We start from the raw sequence: 22652 nt of genomic DNA, 5'->3' as shown, positions 1-22652 counted from the left end.
AAAGTCATCAAACCGTTGTCACTACTATGTAATATTTTATGAAAAATACAGGAATAAATGTTTCATATTTTTAAATATGATATTTGATGTAAAAAATTTTCAAGCAAAAATAATGATAAAGAGGAAATGAAAATAAATCAACTCTACAATCTACTAAAAAAGTGCTCTGAGAGGATTTCGGTGGTCACAAAATGAGCTTGTCTAAATCCGGGTGAAATTAGCAGACTGGTTTATTCATGACAGAATTTAATCCCAGTTTACTGAAAATGTACAAAAAATTGTAACAATAATTTAGTGATATATTATTTTCGAAATGTGATACATTATTATTAAATTCTTTATATATTTTTTGTTTTTATTGTTTTAATCTACTATTGTCATAATTCATTTGTTTACTTCTATTTTGCTGTCACTCCGTGAGTGTATTGTATCGGATCATGGTTTCGTTGGCATGACTACCAAATTGTTCGCGCACTTCATTTGTATGCGCGTATCGAGTGGACCTTCCTAATAGCAACACGCTTGTGTGTTGCTGCCCTCTACGTTCGTTGCTAATTATTATCCATACAGACAATTTTAGAGCCCAAATACAAGTGTTATTTTGTTGGTGCACTCGACCCACTTAAAAAGTTTGTTGAACTCGCCTAATATTTTTTTCCGAGGTGACACAATATTGAAAATATTGGACGACTAGAAGGGGAATTCCCGAAGTGTACACACCACTCATCGCGCGCGCATGCAGTTTTCAATGGCAAATGCGCACTCTGTGTGTTGAACTGTGACTGCAGAGTGATGAACAATTCCTATTAAATTTTTTCTACTGAGGCTGCAGCAAATCTCTAAATGCAGAGAAAACCAACAACTGTTAGGAAGTTTGGAGTTATAGTTGCTTTAATTTCATTTTATCCTATAATAATTTGAATATATATTAGAAATTGAGGCACAGGAAATACTATTTTTTTGCATGATAAATCGAGTGCGTAGCTTTAGGACCCCTTCTACATCGGGCGGCGAAATCAAGAGGTGTTCGAAAAACACGACGGGATTTTCGTATTAGTGAGTTTTGTGATATTTTCTACTTGGTTAATGATCTTTAGAATGTTTGCCACAAATTAGTGAAATATTAAAATTGTTGAAATATTAAAATTGGGACAGTTTTTATTGTTTGAAAACAAAGTGCGTAGCTTTAGGTCCCCCCATCATACAGCAGAGTCTCAGGGCGGGAGGGTAAGTTAAAAATCATTTGCTAAAATTTTCTGTATGAACAATAATCATAATACTGGATGTCCCATTTTTCGGTCAATACAAGGAAATATAGGACTCGCTTTGCAAAATATTGGACTCGTCTTCGACTCGTCCAATATTTATGCAAAGCTCGTCCAATATTTCCTTGTATTAACCTCAAGGCCATCCAATATTATATAAGTATTACATGATTGAGGCATTTTGGAGACATGATATAAACGCGTATTTTGTCTGTCTAACTGATTAACTCAACATAAACTACGTCACAATGGCTCGGTCAGCGATCAGCTGAATGACGAGTGACCATAATATTCGTACACCCCTCCTCCCCCGAAAAGAGTAATTTTCCTATTGCACCTACGTACAATAATTAGCGGTCCATAATATCCGTATTCCGAGCTCATCAATCCCCAGCGCATTTGTGGATGCGTATAAAGAAATACGCTTTATAAGGATCCGCGCACCAACAATATACGTCATAATAAAGACAACGCTGGATCAGAGCGCTTGCAAGTACGTCATAATGGTAAGGTGCAGAGCCTAGACCGATATTAACATGAAACAATAGAACTCTATTTTTCAAAGAAATATCCCCATTATCATGATTTTTGCTCTAGATATCTGATTTAATGATAATAAAAATATTGACTAGCTCTTCTTTCAGCCTGCCATTGCCATTAACAGTTTGCTGTTGCAAGCTTGTAAATAGACATAATGTACATGTAGGTGCATATTTACCAGCCTTTGTGGAAACATTTTCAGCACTATTTGTGAAGATCATAAAAAGGAAATACATTGCAGACATGACAAGAATTGACACTAGAGGCTTGAACAGGTAATAATAATAATATTGACTGGCGTTACTTTCGGGGGATACCAAATATATTTCCCTCACTAGACCCATATTGCCCTCGTCTTCGACTCGGGGCAATATGAGACTAGTTTGGGAAATATATTTGGTATCTCCCTCAAGGCCAGTCAATATTATATAATTATCACCCGTATCAGATATCTGAGCTGGTCATTTACAAAACCGTATTGCCCTAGATTCATAAATATCGGGAAGGGATAGGTATATTATTTGTATTTTCCTCGGTCTCAATGCGCATATTTACATTGCATGCAGAGACGACGCAAAATATACCTTTATATACCTGGTCTATCGTTTAAATGAATAACATTTCAACTCCCCTTCAAAGCTATATTTTCCCCTCGGGATAATATTTTCCCTCAGCGCTGCGCGCTTCGGGCAAAATGTAATCCCTTGGGAAAAATATAACTCCGTCGGGGAGAGGAAATGTTATATTCAAACTCTATAGGTAGGCAATATCTGTATAATATTACATAGGTTATGTAGATTCGAATCAGTGGTAGGTCAATACGCCATCACGTGACCATAGCTGCGAGGATCGCATTCTAGGTTTTGACGTCACCTCAGGGAATATACTGCGTTGTATATTTTCAATTGCGGCGTTTGATTCACTCGCTGCATACAAGTTGCTTAACAAGGCAGTTTATTTGATGTACGCGCTAATGTTAACGCGTCGATTGCATGAAGAACGCGCTTGATGAATAAAAAAATCTATTATGACGTATATAGACGGATCAGAGCTGTAGCAAGAATTTCGGGTTTGAACCAGATGATGAATGCAATTTCTGATGGCGAATCAACTTATACTATATGATATAACAGATATTGCCTGGTCTATCGTTTTAATAAATAACATTTCAACTCCCCTCCGAAGCTATATTTTTCCCTCCGGATAATATTTTCCCTCAGTGCTGCGCGCTTTGGGCAAAATATGATCCCTTGGGAAAAATATAACTCCGTCAGGGAGAGGAAATGTAATATTCAAACTCTAGGTAGGCAATATCTGTATAATATGCCATTTATGTGATAAATGCTGACATTCAAAATGGCCGTCATAGCCCCTATATGTATAGTGTACAATGCGAATGGAGAAACTAATTTTCACACGAGTAAGAAACATAAAATGCATGGAATTGTGATCTACGAGTAAAATATTGTCTGACAACATGTTTTCTAGCAAGATATATCATTTCTTTTGTCATGCATGAGATAAATACTGTTTTATGAAATTCAAAATGGCTCCTATAGGCCTTAACGGTGTAATTTACAATGTGAATGGGGACATATAATTTTCTAAGAATTTGGATTCGCTTGACTATGACAACCATATAATGATGTTGTATGAGTAAAACGTTATTTGGAAACATTTCTTTTCTTTTTTTGAAATATCGCATTTCTTCTGCTATACATGTATAGGTGATAAATACTGACATTTGACATTCAAAATAATCTCTACAAGCCCTAACTGAATTATATAACATGTGAACAGGGAAAATCATGATTTTCACAAGAGTGAGAATCATAAAATGCATATAACTGTGATTTACGAGTAAAAATATTGTCTTAAACATTATTTCTAACTAAATACATCACAAATTGGCCATGGAGGTGATAAATGCTGTACTTTGAAATCCAAAATGGCTGCCACAGGCCCTAAAATTATTGTCTACATTGTAACATGAGACATATAATTTTGACAGAATTTGGCATTGATTGACTCAAAATATTGCATATAATTGTGAATTGTGATGTAAGGGTGAATTATTGTAGATGTCTCAGAATGTTGTGTAATTAAGGTGATAAATGCTGCATTTTTAAATTGAAAATGGCCACCATAGGCACTTATTTTATACTGTATTTATCACCTGAATTACATAAGATGTGATATATTCTGTAATAAATCATGTTTTCAGACAACATTTAACTCATACATCACCATTTGCCCATGCAAGCAAAGCCATATTCTCCATGTTCTGTTGAAATGATTCTTTCCCATTCTCATTGTGCATAATACCATAAGGGCCTGTAGCGGCCATTTTGACTTTAAAGTAACAGTATTTTATCACCCAATTGGCAGAATAAATGATAATATCTTAATAGAAATTATGCTTTCAGACAATATTTTACTCATAGATCACCATTACGTGCATTTATGGTGCTCGAATATTGGTTTCCCACTTTGCATTGTACATAATAAAATTAATGGCTTTGTGGCGGCCATTTTGAAAGTCAAACTACAGTATTTGACACAAACTGAATCATATTATTTCGTTAGAAAGTACGTTTTAGACAGTATCCAATTAGATTATCACGATATATATGCATTTTAGTGCTCACTCTTGTGATTTCTTTTTTCCTCTTTCTCATTGCGTATAATACTTTTAGGGCCTTTTTGACAACCATTTTGAATATCAAAATACAACATTCATCACATACATGGCATATTGATAATAACATTATATTTCGTTAGGGCCACACCGCCCGAGCGTTGTTGGAGCGTTCGTGGAGCGGTAGGGAGAAAGTGTCTGGTTCTTTTGACTGGTATCTTCCTAAAATATTTTCGTTAAATATACGTAAAGACAAGCTTTCCTTTCCACTTCCACTTATAATAATACATATAAAACAACTTCATTTTGATGTCAAACTGTTCCATCCCGTGTTGCATATCTAATATGCTGTCATTCTGAGAAGATAAATTCTTAAGGTAAGATTCCCGGGTAAGATTATTAATTTGTTTTGTTGTTCATAAACCAAGTAGGGGCTACTGTATATCGCTCTAACACACATGACTAGGGATTTAATTGGTCTCACTCAGTTTTCCGCCAAAATATGAAAATGTGTAAAGGACAGATACATTATTAGTATTTATCCCCCCCCCCCAAAAAAAAGGGGTCACATACACGTATGAATTCGTTTATCTCTTGGCTCATTCTAAATTTGCTACAAATTATTGTTAAAATCAATCAAGAAGAAAGTGCACATTATCATTCCAAGGATTGTTTGGTTTATGACTCTTATTTACTTTATATATATGTATTCCACAGACTAATGGTAACAAGTGACATTGTGATTAGTAGCAAATTTCTAAGAGTACAAGCACAGCCTCTTCCCCCTGATGTTCAAAGTATGCTAAAAGATCCTCTCACCAAAGACATAATGGTTGGTAAGATAGCAGAGAGAGACTCTGTTTCGGAATAACTTTGTATACGCCGTTCTTGGTGAAATAGGAAGGCCTTGTAGGGCCTTGTACCGATTAACCTGCAGACGACCCGGCCTCTATTATTTATCATTGGAATAATTATTTTAAAGATTTCACTGTCCACTTCTGGTATCAATCCATTTTAATTAATGTAGGTGTGGTTAATCATTGTACCCAGGGAATGAAAATACCCCTTTGCATTTTTTTTTACAATTTCACTTTGAATTTTACAATTCCGGATTCATGGTAGGGCGCCCTCTTTAAGCGATACTCAAGTCACAAATTGAATTGTTTGTTTGTTTGTTTGCCTGTTTGTGTATTTGCTGTTTGCTAATATGCTTCCTTATTGCTGAAATTTCTCTATAACAAGTTTCTGAAAATTTGAAACTTATTGTAGAATTAGAAACATGTAATTTCTTCTCAAATGTTAACAGCCAATCAGAAAACAGTATTTTGACGACGTCATCAATATTTGAAAATACTTTTATTGAATTCTACGGGTTAAATTACCCCTATATACCAAATACAATCGTACAAATATGTGAATAAAGGGTTTTGGCGCACTTTGGGTTCATTCTGGCCCACTGTGGGGCGGTGTGACCATGCCTTTAGCAATTATGCTGTAATCACTATTCCACTCGTTTAATCTTCATAATAAGCATTTTAGTGATCACTCGTATGAATTTTTTGGCCCCATTGCCATTGTACGCAATACTGTTTGAGCCAGTGGCGGCTATTTTAGATATCAAAATACAGCAATGTTCCCATGTAATGACAAAATAAATGATATATCTCGTTAGTAATGATGATTTGAAAATATTACTTCGTTCATACATCGCGATTTTTTGCAGTTTATTGCTCGTCTTGTGAAAATTAGTTTTCCCTATTCATATTGGCCTATATGGCGGCCATTATGAATATCAGGAAAATAAATATATTGTCAAAAAATATTTTTTTCAGAGAGTATTTCATTCCTGCCACACAATTTTCATGCATTTCACAGCCAATGTGCGGACAATTTTATGATTTTCATGGGTAATTTGCATATTTTGACGGCCATATTGGATTTTGCCAATTTGTGGAAATGCTCAAGGTTACACGAGTGGCATCATCCAGATTCGTAATCAGCACCCTCGAATTAACAAGAAACCATCAAAAAATATTGTATATATTAAAAAAAGGTTATACCTCCTCTACCCTGGACTATATCTAGTATTCCGGGACGATCAGGGGCCCGTTGCATGAAACTTTTTACCTGAGAAAACTCGGGTTGTTTTTACCGGAGTTTTCGCCCAGTGTCAATGGCAGAAATCACACTAACCTTAGTTTTCAGTTTAATTTTACCAGTTTCCTCAGGTAAAAAGTTTTATGCAACAGGCCCCAGGGATGTTTCTCTCACCGTTCTTTTTGCCCCTCTCCCTCTTTTCTTCACTTCTCCCTTTCTTCTCCTTCTTTTCTTTCTTTCTTATTCCTTTCCCTTTTCTTCTCCCCTCTTCCCCCTTGTTTGCCTTTTTCTCTCGATTTCCCTTTCTTTCTTTCTTTCATCTGGCCCCATTTCCCCCACCGGAAAACTTAAGGCAGCATCCCCCTCGCCCTTCCTCGTCCAGTTGTTACTCTACTGCTTCCACCACCACTATTATCTCTTTTTTTGCCTACAGATTGTATTCTCATTATTGTCACTTCCATAATAAAAAAGGATCTCCCCAACAATTTCATGAAGGCGTACTTGCGGAAATTGAAATATATAAAACCTGTCGGACAAAGCTGAGTGCACGGGCATGTTCTTACGCGAGAAATGATCGTGAATTTGTGGTGAGGTATTATTTGATTAATTTAATTCTGTAGGTAAAGAGTATGATTAATTAGATGCCAAGTCAACTCTAACTTTACGTCGATTTGGCTTAAAGGAGACGAAATAAAGTCACCGAGGGATGTTCCCCGGGGGAGTACTCGAATTATACATGATTCCTATGTGCCGCGCAAATTCGAAAATAGGGGGTTCTGGAACTATAAATCTTGGTCATAAAGTGGGTCTTTGAAACGAGCTCGCCGCTCCGACCGGCTGAGTAGATCACAACGGGCGCTCTCTGGAGAGAGAAATCACAAATTTGAGGGTCTCCGGAACGGGAAAAATTGTAATTTTTCATGATGGCTTTCTAAATTGGTGCTGCTCTGGAACGGAAATTTAGGCTGAAAATGGGGGTCTCAACCGTGGCACACATGTATCATCCATTCATATGGATTTTACCCAAAGACTTAAGCGTCAACCTATTCAAACACACCGCGCGCCGCCGTGAAAGGCCGCAAAAATGTGCAATTTCCCCCTTTTTTCAACCATAATATATTTTGATCCGATCGGCCTAGTTCACCACCGGAGAAGGCATTAGAAAATTTAACTCTTCTTCGTTATGGTGATGTAAAATCACGATTTTTTTTGTTGTGCCATCGCACCGTCATTTATTGTTCACTTTCCATCAATTTGGTCAAAATTTCTGTGGTATTGAACTTTTTGACTGAGCGCTTCCGGCTAGATCTGGCGGTTTCTTGCCGGGAGTGAGCTATTTTTACCACCGGAAAAGGATTCAAGTCATTCAGTTCATTCTGAACATTTTGATATATAAATGATTCTCATTGGATGAAAGAAAAAAACACGTCAAAAGATTAAACAAATTGGAGCCTCCGTCTGATTTGGGGAACTTTGACATGCATTTGCGCATTTCATTTCTCCACGAGGGAGGGGAAGAGAAACCCGACACCGGGGGAGTGTTTCATCGACATTTTCATCTGACAAGTTGTCAGATATGACATCTTTCTCTGATTTTGATTGGCTGAGACAGGGTGACCAGACGTCCCCTTTTTCCCGGGATTGTCCCGTATTTTTCTCCTTTGTCCCGGCGTCCCGACAAACCCTTCCCGGGACGCCTATTTGTCCCGTATTTCAAAATTTTGAACAAAATATAATTAAAACATTTGAAAGTGACGAATTTTCATCAAGAAACCAGCTGATGATGAAGCACCAATAAAAAAAATTGATACATGTAGACTCTTGCTAAGTTCTGCGGTGATTTTCTTGCCAGCCCTCTGGCCTCCTGCCTATCAGCGTGGTATGTAGGCTACTAGCTAGGGCATGTAGGATCCGAGCAGATTCCCAATGGTGCAAACGGTCCCTCACATGATGAACAGTTTTTCCACTAAAATCAAAATAATTCATTTCATTTTTTGGTTTCTGCAACACTTTTTCATGAACATAACAAAGAAAATACAATAATAAGTTACATATAACTGACAAGCAAAACATAAAAAAATTGCATTTTCTATTAAAACATCGATTATTAGAAGGTTGCAGGGGTTGCCACTATAAGCTAAGCTTGACTGCGTGGCAACCCTAAAAAGCGATGATCACAAAATAGGCGGTAAATTTTTATAATTACATTATGGATCCTCAGATTACTGATTTGGTGATGTAATCGGTTGAGCAAGTTATTGAGTTTTCACAACTACATCTAGTTGTTTCAGCTCGCCTTTTGAGTTTTGTGATCGGTGCGAACTTATAATGGGATGGGAGAGATGCCTGTGTATGATGCCACGATGTTTCATATAATTTTTAAGATTGACAATGTTTCACTATTCAATTTTATTCTTTTTTTCTTCTTTCTTTCTTTTCTATCCTTCTTTCTTCATCCTTCTATCCTGTATTTCTGATTTTTCTTTCCTGATCCTTTCTCTCTCTGTTCATTTTTCTTTCTTTCCTACTTTTTTTTAATTTCCCTTTTTATTTCCTTCATTTTTCTTTCCTTACACTTTTCTTTGCTTATTTCTTCCTTCCTCTCCATTTTTCGTTCGTTCTTTCTCTCCATCTATTATTTTCTTTTTTTCCGTTCTCCCTTCATTCTTTCCTCCCTCTCTTTCATCTTTTTATTCTTTCCTTCTTTTTTCCTTAACCCTTTTCCCTTATTCATTCTTTACCTCCCTCCTTCCTTCCTTCCTGTTTTTCTTCTTTCTTTGAAGGAAACATTTTGTCTACTTTCTTTTTCTATTTTCTCCTTTTTTTTCTTTCACATATTTATTCATCTTCCCTTCCTTTCTTTTTTTCTTTCCTTATACATTTCAACGAATGAAGGAAACCTTTTTTCTCTCTTTTACTTTCTAACATTTTTTTGTTTTTCCCCCGTTAATTTTCCCCTTCATGTTTGTCTTTTTTTCTTCTGAATTCATCTCTTGTCTGTCGTCTTTTCATTTTCTCCTTCATTCTTTCTATTCGTTCTCCCTCCTAATTCTTAATAATTTTTTCACAAGTCTAATAGTGTGTAGCCTTTATTTGTTGATCTTTTATTAACACCTAGCTCGGTCGATCCGCTCATGCAGCGTAATTTGTCGATTGTCCCGTATTTCATTTTGTGAAATCTGGTCACCCTGGGCTGAGAGGTACTTTTACTATGGTGACTGTCGGATAAAATGGGCCTTGTCGGATAAAACGTCTGACAAGTCCTTTCATGAAATGCCCCCCTGGTATCGATGAGATTGAATGAGAAAAAAATGAAGAAGAGAGTCGACATTTGTACTAATCTTCAGTAAAATCACGTAGGCAGAGAGCGATGAGACAGCTAATGAATTGCATCTCACATTCCTTGAAAAGAAAATGACAAGAAACAATGCATGCTGAAAATAAACAGTCTCAATAAATCACCGTACGTGTCCCTCCCACCATGCCCACCTCCGTGTCACCCTTGCTCTAAATAGAACGGTCGCAAACCTAGCGTGATCCAATCCGATCCAATCAGATTCAACCGCACAGATGAGCGACAATAAATTATGATGGGGTGTCCAAACTTCGCGCACTTTTCAAAAATATTCATCAGGCTTAATTTTGTTCACAAAATATTCATAATTTATACAAAACCAATTCAAGAAATAGTTACCACATTGACGGCAAGATCGTAAACTATAATATCATGGACGGAAAATAGGTCAAGGGGTTTCGCCGGTATCGCGATCTCAAAATTCTAATCCGATCGGCGAATGTGGGCTGTGCTGGAAAAACGTTCAGAAAAATTGTGACCTAACTTCGCGCACCAAAGCTTTTGTGGAGATTTTAACAAAAACTCAAGCTCAACTTGAAAAAGTGAAATATTTACATCAGATTGATGACAAAATGCTATGGAATCGGTTAGTAACACATTTAATTCACATTTTTGGTGATTTCTGCTTGCAAAATGGTGATATCGTGAGGCTTGTTGATTTCTTCCAAACAGGCGCTAGCGGTGACAAATTTGCCGATCTTTTGCCAATATTTTCATGAATACTGAACTCATCCTAAAGAAACTTTCAGTAATGGGTAATTTTAGGTCGCTTTTCACGTTGATGTCAGATTTTAAGGATATTGGCTAGTTTTTGAGATAATGACCGTCCACGAAGTATGGACACGCGCGAAGTCTCGCTGACATACGCTTATAGTCGGTTCTGTGTGCGCGCAGCTGACCCGGGGCCCGGGCTGATTAAAAGCTTCAAATTAGATGAAAGAAATCGGGGGTCACAAATTCATATGTACTATATCCCCCTCCCCCGAGATGTTCTCTCATCTTCCCCCATCTGATCCTTTTGCCATTATGTGACTTCCGGAATAAATAAATTCACTCGATCGAGGGGCTGCAGCCTCTTTCTGATTAAACCACAGAGATATATACTAGTAATTAGTATACATTTCTATGAATTAAACCAATCTCTTAATTATTGACACGTGCTTAAAGGACAAGTCCACCCCAACAAAAACTTGATTTGAATAAAGAGAGGAGAATTCAACAAGCATAACACTGAAAAATTTCATCAAAATCGGATGTAAAATAAGAAAGTTATGACATTTAAAGTTTCGCTTCATTTCACAAAACAGTTATATGCATATCTCGGTATAGGCATGCAAAAACTGATGACATCACTCACTCACTATTATTTCTTTTGTATTTTATTATATGAAATATGAAATATTTTTATTTTCTCGTCATTGTCATGTGAAATGAAGTTCATTCCTTTCTGAACACGTGGAATTCCATTATTTTAACATTTTGTGCTTCAGGCAATCGTCAAATTCGTAAAAATTGAAATATTGTATAATCAAACAATAAAAAAACAAAAGAAATAGTGAGTGAGTGACATCAGAGACTCTCCCATTTGGATGTAAATGGCTCGTTCATATAACTATTTTGTTAAAAATAAGCGAAACTTTGAAATGTCATAACTTTCTTATTTTACATCCGATTTTGATGAAATTTTCAGCATTGTGCTCGTCTGATTTTACTCTTTTGATTCAAATCAACATTTTTCTGAGGTGGACTTGACCTTTAATAAAGATTATTGAAGCTAGCCTGTATCAATATTTTGTTAATTTCAACGGAGTAGAATTTGTGTAGTACGCTATATTTGAAAAAGCCTGGGAATTGAAAAAAAATATATACAACACGTGGGTAGTTTTTCACACAAATTCTTGGGTTTGTGTCTCATCTATCCAATGGAAGTAAAAGTTTGATAGAATGTTACACTTGAGTGAGCACTGTCCATTTTTGTAAAGCTTGCAGAAATGCTGATCGTTTTCACGCTGTGTCACGGGGAAAGGGCGAAATCACACTTACCCTGCGAAGCATTTTATCATACATTCCCCTTGCACTTGTATTCAAATGAAATACAACAGATACATCCAAGCATTTTGTAACAATTTGCCACCCAGATTGAAATTTCAACACTTAGTAAGCACAACCTTTACCTTTTTGTGCCAGCTGGATCTGAGGACATCACTAAATCAGAACAAAAGTTTATATCAGACATCTCCAGCATTTTGTCACTAAGTTTTTATCATTTAAAGTGGGTTTACATTTCATTTGTCATTTAATACTCGTTTTTCCACACCAGTTCATGTAAATCACAGTTCAGTCTAAAGCAAATATTGCCACGATGGCCTCGGTGTGTGAGTGGGGTGGGGCGCAATGCACTCTTCGAAGTGTTTTGGGCAAGGAAACAAGTAAAAAAAGTAAAAGATATCTTCAAACAAATTTTACTAGCTAAAATCTACTTGTTCTTCATGATTAAGGTCCACTTTTATTCCCATAACTATTTCAAAGTTCTGCGCAAATCATTTTTCTCTAACTTTTCAAAAGTAAGTGGTGCTCACTCCAGCGGAAATATTTTTTCGACAGTTATATCGTCATTTGCTATCGGTACCAGTGTTAAAATCTTCACAAATGTATCATCTTACAGGATTTTTTTTATATGTGTAAACTTTTTTTTGATAGGCACTGTATATATATATATATATATATACACACACTTCGGGAATTCTATCCTTCAATAGAGTGCTCGATGTCCTTCACGGGAAGAGCTTTGGATAATAAACACAAAGGCCCGAATTCACGAAAAACCTAGCTCCTGGTTTTTGGTGGTTTAAACCCCCTCCTGGTTTAAACCCCGAGCTGGGTTTTTCATTTACGTTTCACGAAAGAGGTTTAAACCCCGAGGGGGTTTAAATGCGTCATAAAACGTCATGAAACGTCATATTTTTTAGTCTGCTCTTAGATGTGGTTTAAACCATGGTTTAATTTTACGAGCATGCGCACTTGAGGAGTTAATGAATAATCGCTGGAGCGAAGAAAACTTTTCTTGCGTTCCTGGACCTGTCAAGCAGTCTTCTTGATTAGAAATTCGTAAGTATTCTTCTTTGAATTCGTAAAATAAACTCCCTCTTTCCTTCTATGGAATATATTGATACGTTTTTTGCAGTTATATGAAATTGGTAGTATTGTTTTTCATGATTGCGAACGAGGTTTTTATATTGACAAGTCCAGACGATGCACTTTATCGTCGGGTGTGTATTGCCACAGTCCCATCCGTGCATTTAAGTGTTGGGATATTTTGACGCTGTGTTGTTGAACGAATTGAAGGTGCTCAGCCGCGGGCCGGGCTTAATTGTTTTATGAGCTTCACAATGATGTTTATATTATTATGCCATCTATATCTTAATTTGTGAATGTCAAGATAAAAATGAAATATCTAAATCTATATAATCTTTGTACTATTTGGTGCATTTTAAGAGGAGAAACTCGGAAAGAATTTTTTTTTCAATTTGATTTTGAATTTGCCTTGACTAAACTTTGTATAGTGAGTGATTGTATTACCGACCGGCCTTGTATTACCGAACGCGCGCATCATATGCGTCAGAAAATAATCAAATACGCTCAAACCTTTGCAACTTCCTTCCAAAGGGAACTTAAATAGAAAAATGATGAAAAATTATCAAAAACACAATTTAGAAGTCTTTATATCCTCAAAACAATAAAATATGGTCAAAATAGCTCATCAGTGACTTTGTTGTTTTCCCAACTTTTCCCATAGAAAACACACGTTCGGTAATACGATACCTTTTCAAGTGACCAAAATATTTCACTTGCGAAGAGGGGTCCGATTGGAAGCTGATGTCGTAAAAATGAAAACCAATTTCGGCAAAATTTCTGCATATTTATATTTTGTAGGTATTTGTGTATTTATGGTGAAAGTTTGGTGAATTTTATTGGAATAATGTGTTTGATATGATCAAATTCATGAAAAGTGTTCGGTAATACGATCCACTACCATACTAAAAAGCCTGAATTGCAATTCAAAATATACATTTGTAGATCGAGACCTACCTTTTTTCTTTCAGCACAGGCCAATTTTTTAGGCTGTAGGAATATTAAAGAGTTGATTACTCAAAGTTTGGTCTAAACTAAAGTCTTTTCTTTTGCAAATAGAGAAAATAGAGCCCCCCCCCAAAAAAAAGATTTAAGTTAAGACAGTCATTAGGCCTAGAGAGGCCTAATTTTGAAAGGCATATTCACAGTTTCAAACAAATTATTACAATGTTTTTTTTTATTTATTTATCATTCACCGTGTTCATTGTGAGATTTGCATTTAAAAAGTGATAAACCAATGAATATTTTTTTTAATGAAATTTTTTTTTTTTTAAACTTTGACCATTGTTTCACAGAATTACATTCGGCATCAGAGGTACCATACAGTGTAGGTCTCTATGGATTATCTCCATCTTCCTCACAGCCTTAAATTACTAAGAGGTATGATTATTAATTTGGTTTACATTGTTTTGATTTGTTTAAAAGTATTATTGAAATGATTTGTTAAGATATCGAACATGAAATATTTAGAATGAAGAAATGAAATGGCTTGAATGTAGTTTTTGTTAATCTCAGGAAGTAAATTAAGATTGCAGTAATTATATTGGCAGATCAAATCTACATAAACATGTACAGTTTGGAATGATTATAAAGATCACAAAATAAAAGAATTAAAAATAATATTCAACTCTTCTGCATACAGCTACCTTTCCCAAGACATTGTGGGCTACGTGATGCTAAAAATCCATCAAAATCGTACAAGGATGGCCATCTCGAGATCAGTATCGACTGTCAAAAGAAACCGTCACCAATATGCTGGAAGCCGAAATGAAGAGGGACACACAGAGGATTGATCAACTTCCTGTTTATTTGCAGGTGTTGACAACTCTCCATTTTTATGCAGTGGGTAAGTAATTCAATTTTTCATAAACGATTATTGAATGTTTCTTGGCACTGTTAAATCTAAGTGACTGAGATTGTTTCTATAATTTTAGTACTCCAGATAAAGCTGATGACAATATCTAGAAATCAGAGGAGCACAAAAATAAGAGTATCATTTCAGCAAACAGTCAAGTACCTATGAATTGCATAATTTAAAAATTCCAAAACTACCACAGCAGTAGTGAGGCTCTGCTTTTACAAGTGTTATGTCAGGATAGAGTTATAAATTTTGCCATTAACCCATGGTAGAGCTTCATGAGGTTCACCAAACTTGTACACAAAATTTTGAAATTTTGAGTATAAAATTATGCCAATTTATGCAAAATTCATTAATGCTAATTTATGCGAAATTCATAATCACAAAAAATGCTTCTGTATTTGTAGACAAATTTTGATTTTTTTTTTCATCCATCTGGTAGAGCGACATGTACATGAGGGTCCCCAAATTTCCACACAGACTTGAAATTTTGACTAGAAAATTATTTATGTTAATTTATGCAAAATTTATTCATATATCACAAAAAAATGCTTCTATGTCACTTCTCTATTAATTTCAATTCTGTTTCCTCAATTTATGTCACAAATATAATTCACTATATAGTGACGACTTGGCTGAAATTAAAAATTGATGGTACATTGTTCGGGTACTGTACAACCCAATTATTTTTTTTTTTACTTTAAATCAAAAGATGTGCAAAACTTCAAGGTAAAAAGTCATTAAAGCATTGGGCAAAAAAATTATTCAATAGTTGTTTTTGAAGTCAGCACTGCTGCTATATTGAATCGCATAATGATGGCGAGACTGCCAAAGGCGTTCCACTTGTTAAAATATATTGGAGAAAATTGTATGATATTTGTACACGTTGAATATTCATTGTTTAATTAACATCTGTATGTGCTTCAATGAAATGTTTTAAATTACCTCAAAACAATCACCTCACCCATCAACCATATGGTTTGTTTTTATTTTACAGGATCATTTTAAAAGATGCATGGTGATGAGGCAGCAATATCGCAGTCATCAATGTGTCAGAAGCTAAAGCAAGAAGGAAGAGGCAATACATGAAGATTCCCACAACAAGAGAAGTTGAAGCAACTCAGAGACAGTTCTATCTAACTGTTAGATTTCCAGGAGTGAAAGGTGCAATTGATGGGACACATGTCTACATCAAGAGCCGGGGGGGGGGGGGGGGGGGGATTGGGCCATATGCTTCTTATATACCCCTTTCAACTTCATGTGGAGAGGAATGCCTATAACAATGGCAAAAGCATTAAGAACATAGAAACACAGAGTTCATTCAAATTCATGAAGAATACTTTACTTCTTTATTTCTTAATAAATTGATTGGTATAACCCTGTGATTCCTGCAGCTTAGCTTCAGCAACCTCCCTTTCTTTATTCAAAACGTCCATTTGTAGTTTGTGCTCCTTCAAGCTCATATCGTGTCTTTCAATCTCATTTCATGCTCTTTCAATCTCATATCATGTTCTTTCCCTCTCATCTTGTACTCTTTATAAAGTCGAGACCATGTTTCTTCCATTGAACTTCAATTCTAACGGCATGCACTTCTACCAGCTCAAACTTTTCTGACAGATGATTCTTTTTTCCTTGAGATGGGTAATTCAAATTCCATTTTGCAGAAAAAAGTTTGTGGTATTGCTGCAGGGTTAAAATTCAATACTGAAATGCATTTAAGTACATAACATATAGTAACAGTACAGTTGTAAAACACATACTATAAATCATGTTGTCAAAGATGTATGTTGTTTAACGTACTGGTAACTCTCTACTTGATAGGTTCAGCTTCTGACACCAATGTACATTGTGTTTTCTGATTGTTCTCGGAACCATATATTGAATTTTTGATTTGGGGATCATGTTTCATTTGCTACAGTATTTAACATCTATTTCAACTACATCTGATATATGAGTCTGGCCAAAAAATATTCTGGCAGAAAGGGTCAATGGAAAAGGGAAAAAAAGGCATGGTAATTTTAATGATACTAAATTACCTTGAAGAGGAATGCGATTTTGAAGAAATTCCATCAGTCTGGGAAAGTTTCCTTGATACCTCAGACAGAAATTAATTTGTAGAATTTGTCCTCGTGGTGAAAGAAATAGATGAACTTCTGTTCTTTTGCAGATTTATAAATTTCAGCAATGTGTCACATTCATCTCAGTTGGGAGGGTTTTATTATTTTGTTTCAAGGAAAGTGATGAATACTCTTGAAAATGTGATTATGATTTGGGAAGTATTTTTAGAGATCCAAAGGTCTATGTGAGATAGCTTTTATTCAAAATAGTTTCAACTGGACATGAAGTTCTCACATTTGCAATCATTTGTGTATTAATTGCAACAAGCATAAAAAAGAAGAATGACCTTTCCTTTTGTGAGGATGCATTTCCTAATTTAAGAACTGTTTATTTCAATAGATTATTAAACATTTTTTTTTTTCAAAAAATACTTAAAAGATAAATGTTCTTTGATTTATTGAGATATGTCTTTCAGTTAATGATGGATTTGAAGTGGAGGGGGGGGGGGCAGGATGTTTGATTAGGTTTTATTTGAAGTTCTTATATGCAAGAGTATTTTCTAATCATGTATTACAATAAGGATTAAGAATGCAATTTTATAGTGCTTGCTTCAAAGGATTTTCACTAGTAGGAAAATTGTATTGTGCACTTTTGTTATAAGTACCTCCTTATATATATTATGGGGGGGGGGGGGTGTCAGATATATTGTCAGAAATATTCACCTAGAATGGGAAAACGATATCAGAGTAGATGCACTTGGTTGTTTGGGTGGTGTAACTTGAGGCAGTGCTGGATTTGAAGTTGCCGTATTCCATGGTTGAGGGAAATAAAGATGATTGTTTAATTCTGGGAATGCTCGATATTTATATAGATTTTCAACAAAATTAAATGCATAAATGATCTAAACTAACTTATTAACAGAATTTGGTATGTATGAAAATGAATTAATTGGAGAATTATATTAATAAAAAAATCACTTTAAAAAATAAAATCTATTTTTTATTAATGTCAACACAGTTACAAAAAAATAAGCGTGAAGGGAGTGAAGTCAAAGTAGATGCACTGGCTTTGCTAGGTGTTATTGGAACTTGATCTATACATGACCTGCAATGGATATATATATATATTTTTTTTTTGGGGGGGGGGAGAAACATTGTTCATTGGATTAATACATTACATGTACTGAGAATATTATATGCCTGTAGAATGTACACTCTAATGAATTTGACATTTGAGAATATTTCCAATATATTTTTTGCCAATGTATTTTGTTGTACAATCATTAAAACAGGAAATAATTATATGCTTCAATATTGAAATAAAAAAATAGCTAACTTTAAAATATTTAAACTGCTTTGATGTAAGATGCTTCTTATTACAGGTATTCTATTGATGCATTTTCGAAAGAGCAAGGGGGAGGGGGTGACAGAGAGAAAAAGGTACTAGGATGGTGAATGTGTGTGCAGTAGCGTACCTAGGATTTTCCACAGGGGGAGGGGGAGGGCAAAATCGTCCGCAAAAAAATGACAAAATAGGGGTCTTCAATCACAAAACGATTTCGTACCAGAAAAAAATGGACAAACAAAAAAACAAAACTTCTTGTCAGGGGGGGGGGGCAGGGATAGGTAGGGATAGGTCCCTTGCATTGGTTGTGACTCGTCAGTGGCGGGGCGGGGGGCAGTCTGCCCCCCGTAGGTACGCTAGTGTGTGTGAGAGATATAGAAAGAAAATGAGCGGGAACAAGAGAAAGATTATGAGAACGAGAGAGAACACTTCATCACTTTCACTTCAAATTGAAATGAGAAATAGAAATTGATATAATTTATTTTGATAAAAAATATTCAGGAAATATATATGATAAACCTCTAATTTTTTGGGGGAATGAAATAAACTTCTAATTCTAGCTACAACTACCCCACCCCAAAAAAGGCTATCTTTCCAAAAGTTGGGTCATCTCGTCCCAAATACATGTTTTATTTCGATTTTGAATGATCTTGTATTTTTACCATCATAAAAGAACTAAACTATTTTGAGTAGGGATTTCAGCCAATGTTTCAGTGATCCACAAATATTTATTTGTATGCGTGCTAGAGTTATGGGATGCACTTTTGATTACCATTAACAAAATAAAGTCAAGATTTAGGGAAAATATCAGGGCGGTCTCAATTTTAAGAAAGGAAAATAAACAAATTGGAGGATAAAGTTACTTCAGAAAATTTTAGGACGTGTTCTTTCTAGAATTTACATTTGAATTGAATTTTTTTATATTTTTGGCGTTGGAACTGGATTCAAAGGTCGTTCGCAATTTTGATTATGACGTAAGAACAGCTGATCGACAATCTTTGTTATGATTGTTGTTTTTATACTGAAAAAGCATTATAGATCCATACTTGTAGAATATTGGTTGCCGGACGACTATACGGGCATGCGCGTTGTTAACTCTAGCTCTCAGCCTCAGCAGCTAAGCGATCGAGATCGTAGACATGCAAAAATCAACAGCTGATTTTCATATTAAATGCCGCTTATCACCAAAAATGTAAGTATTAAGAGAAATCGATCTGATAAGATACTACTACTACTGAAACTGTTGAAGTAATTATATTCATACCTAAAGTTTCATCGGGTAATCTTTATATTATATCTGTTTGTTGTCATTTTATTTCGAGCCGAATTAAATTTATTCAATGATTAAAAACATGACATCGATGTTTACGGATGGGACCGACATGAGATTATCGTCGACGCGCAGACGACCGCAATGGTTGAGACAAATTTTCATTTTTATTGCATTTTGTGATGTATCTAAAAATAGCGGATGTACAATACAATTCGACTCATCCAACAATGAATAAGTTTTTAATGTAATTTCATTTCATGTAATCGACTGAGATTGCAAATTTCGGTATTTTATACCCCAGACTTTGGATTTTCGAACCCTGTTTGCCGTGGTCAGCAAAGACCGTAGCAGACAACATACGCCCTACTGAGCATGCTCAGAACCGTGGACTAAAATTAAACCATGGTTTAAACCATGGTTTAATTTTAAACCATGGACTAAAGAAACCATCGTTCGTGAAACAGAGAGGGGTTTAAACCCCCTCGGGGTTTAAACCATGGACTAAAAAACCTAGGAGGGGGTTTAAACCCCCTCGGGGTTTAAACCTCCTTTGTGAATTCGGGCCAAAGTCACAAGGGGTTTCACGCAACCTTACGTGAGGTGCGATCTTCAGGCAACTGATAAAACTTTCCAATACCATTGAACAATGCTTATGTCATGTATGTCGCGCAAAGCGCGTTACACCAAACACGCACAGGCGCAGTAAACTTGGTAATCAGTGCGCGCTGTAGTTTTTATAATTTGAATGTTTTCAAATGTTTTTCAAATAATCCATACTCCGTGAAATCGTTTTGCCATGGTATCACATGATGAAAATTAAAAGTAAAAATCTTGCTGTTCCAACTACTTCATCAATTCTCTCCAAATTCTCATAAAATTCGGTACACATTTTTGTCTTGTGGCATGAAATTGCACTAACGGATTAACCATTGAATAACGCTAATAAATTACCATAAAATAACATCCAAACCGAATTGGAATATCGTCGTAAACATTGATTATTATTTTTCATTCCACAGCCACTCCATATCGGACTATATCATGTTTTCATTCGAGACTGGTTGAAGGTATTTCCACGCGAACAACTGCACATTCATCGACTTGATAGTTGGAAAGAAAATTGCACAAAGGTCTATTCTGAAATATTAAAGTTTTTAGAGCTTGGTAAGTGTGTGTGTATTTGAGTTTTGTCAGACGTGTATCAATCAGATATGATAATTTACGTCGGGGACCTCAGGCGCGTAGCCAGGGGGGGGCGGTGGGGGCGGTCGCCCCCCCCCCCATAAAAAAAAAAAAAAAAAAAAAAAAAAAACGTCCCCAAAAAAGAAAAAAAAAAGAAGGGAAAAAGAGAGGAGAAAAGGAAAAGGGAAGGGAGAAAAGGGAAGAAAGGTAGCTTTGTGTTTTTTTCCTTTTTTATTCTTTTTTTTCTCAAAAGAGAAACTCCTTCATTCTCGCTCTGTATTTTTATATGAATTTAGCTTCCGCGCTGCGCGCGGTTAAATGACAATATTGAATTTCTCCATTGTTTCCCCCACCCTTTCTCTAACCCTACTTTCCACCTCAGCTATATGTGTTTCTTGCCAGTTAAAGTTCATATGTATATAGGGCATGGATTTAAAGTAAGGTTAGGCCGAAGTATATGAAGTTATCCTTTTTTTTATTGATCACGCAAATTCTGGTCGGGTCGGCTCCGGGCGGGTAAAATCTTATCAGTTTCTGCCGTCACCTCCATAAAGTCAACTTCTGCTTTTCAGCTCATTACTAAACAACCATAATTTTGGGGCAAACAGGTGCCTAATTTAAAAAAAGAGGAAGGTATAAAATTCGTGTCGTTTGAATAAAAAAGTATACAATATTTTTTTATCAAATTCTATTAAATTTCATGTCATTTCCCTGCACATTCATTTCCTGTCCTGTTTTGCAACCTCAGTTTTAAATTTTGAATGACACTTACGTTTCTTTGATTCAAAATGAAGTGCTTCAGGATAAGTCAAAGAAATTAGGTATCCTTTTTTTATACAATTTCAATAAATCACAGAAGTTTCAACTTTTTGCGCATTATTTTCCTTGAAGTTCAATAATCGTAGAAAATCAATTGAAATAGAGCCGATGGGGTACAAGATACCTGCATTTGATGAAACGTCCGCCCTTTGAAATTTCAGAGTATCATTGCTCTGCGCGGGAAGGAATATCTTCCTCCCGACAAATACATTTCTTTTCTTCTGTTTTGCGAGTTAAAGATATGCGCTGTCTCTAAATTGTTTGTAATCAATTCTGATCTTTCCAAGAGAAGTATTCAATATATCTTTGAGAATACCTTTTTCTCGGGACCCTTTCCATGGAAAAAAATGATAAAATGCTTTAGCTTCCGCGCATCGCTCGGAGTTATTAGTATTTTAATTTCTTCCATTGTATTCCTTTTTTGTGCGTTCATAATCACTTTGAAAACAAGGTTCAAAATCGTCAACTGAATTGGAACTGATATGCGTACTAGAGACAAGAGAGATGGCTCCTTTTTCATTTTAATTTATGAATCACCAAAAGCTTCACGCTTCGCGCGGGAGGGGGAAACTCCCCCTCCCTGCACCCAGCCCCCCCCCCCCTTGAAACGCGTATAACATCTGCTCTGCTAAGGCCAGGATAGTTTAGCTGAATTAGTATCGATTGCTTACAGAGACTAATGATATAGTAAGTATTATCGCAATTATTGTTATTATTATTATTAATGTTGTTGTCATTATTATTATTGTTATTATTAATATGATTATCATTGTTAGTATTATTGTTGTTTATTGTTGTTATTATAATTATCATTATTATCACTGCCTTTATATTCCACCCCCCCCCCCCCCCCGTCCTTCACAGATAGCCTACCAGACGAAACAGTAAGGGAGATTTGTTCTCATGAGATTGCAAATTCAGGAGTTCGTCGGAAAGCGAAGGTTGGCCTTATGATGAATGAAACAAGAAAACTGCTACTAGATTTTTATGCAGAACCAAACAAGGAACTCAGTAAATTGCTCGGAGATGATCGTTATATGTGGAAGTAAGATGATGATTAAAATATGCGTCGATTGATATCTCAATTCAAT

General features: G+C 35.7%; 1 long non-coding RNA gene across 1 annotated transcript; it reads left to right on the top strand.

The window, feature by feature from the left end:
- The first annotated feature begins 6977 nt into the window (after positions 1-6977).
- Positions 6978-22652, top strand: LOC121413178. The gene is made up of 3 exons (XR_005969683.1): positions 6978-7127; positions 20580-20724; positions 22426-22652. It is a non-coding gene; the product is annotated as an uncharacterized LOC121413178 (long non-coding RNA).

This window comes from Lytechinus variegatus, chromosome 4 (genome assembly GCF_018143015.1).
Source record: "Lytechinus variegatus isolate NC3 chromosome 4, Lvar_3.0, whole genome shotgun sequence".
Taxonomy (NCBI): domain Eukaryota; kingdom Metazoa; phylum Echinodermata; class Echinoidea; order Temnopleuroida; family Toxopneustidae; genus Lytechinus; species Lytechinus variegatus.
This window is presented reverse-complemented; position numbering and strand designations above follow the sequence as displayed.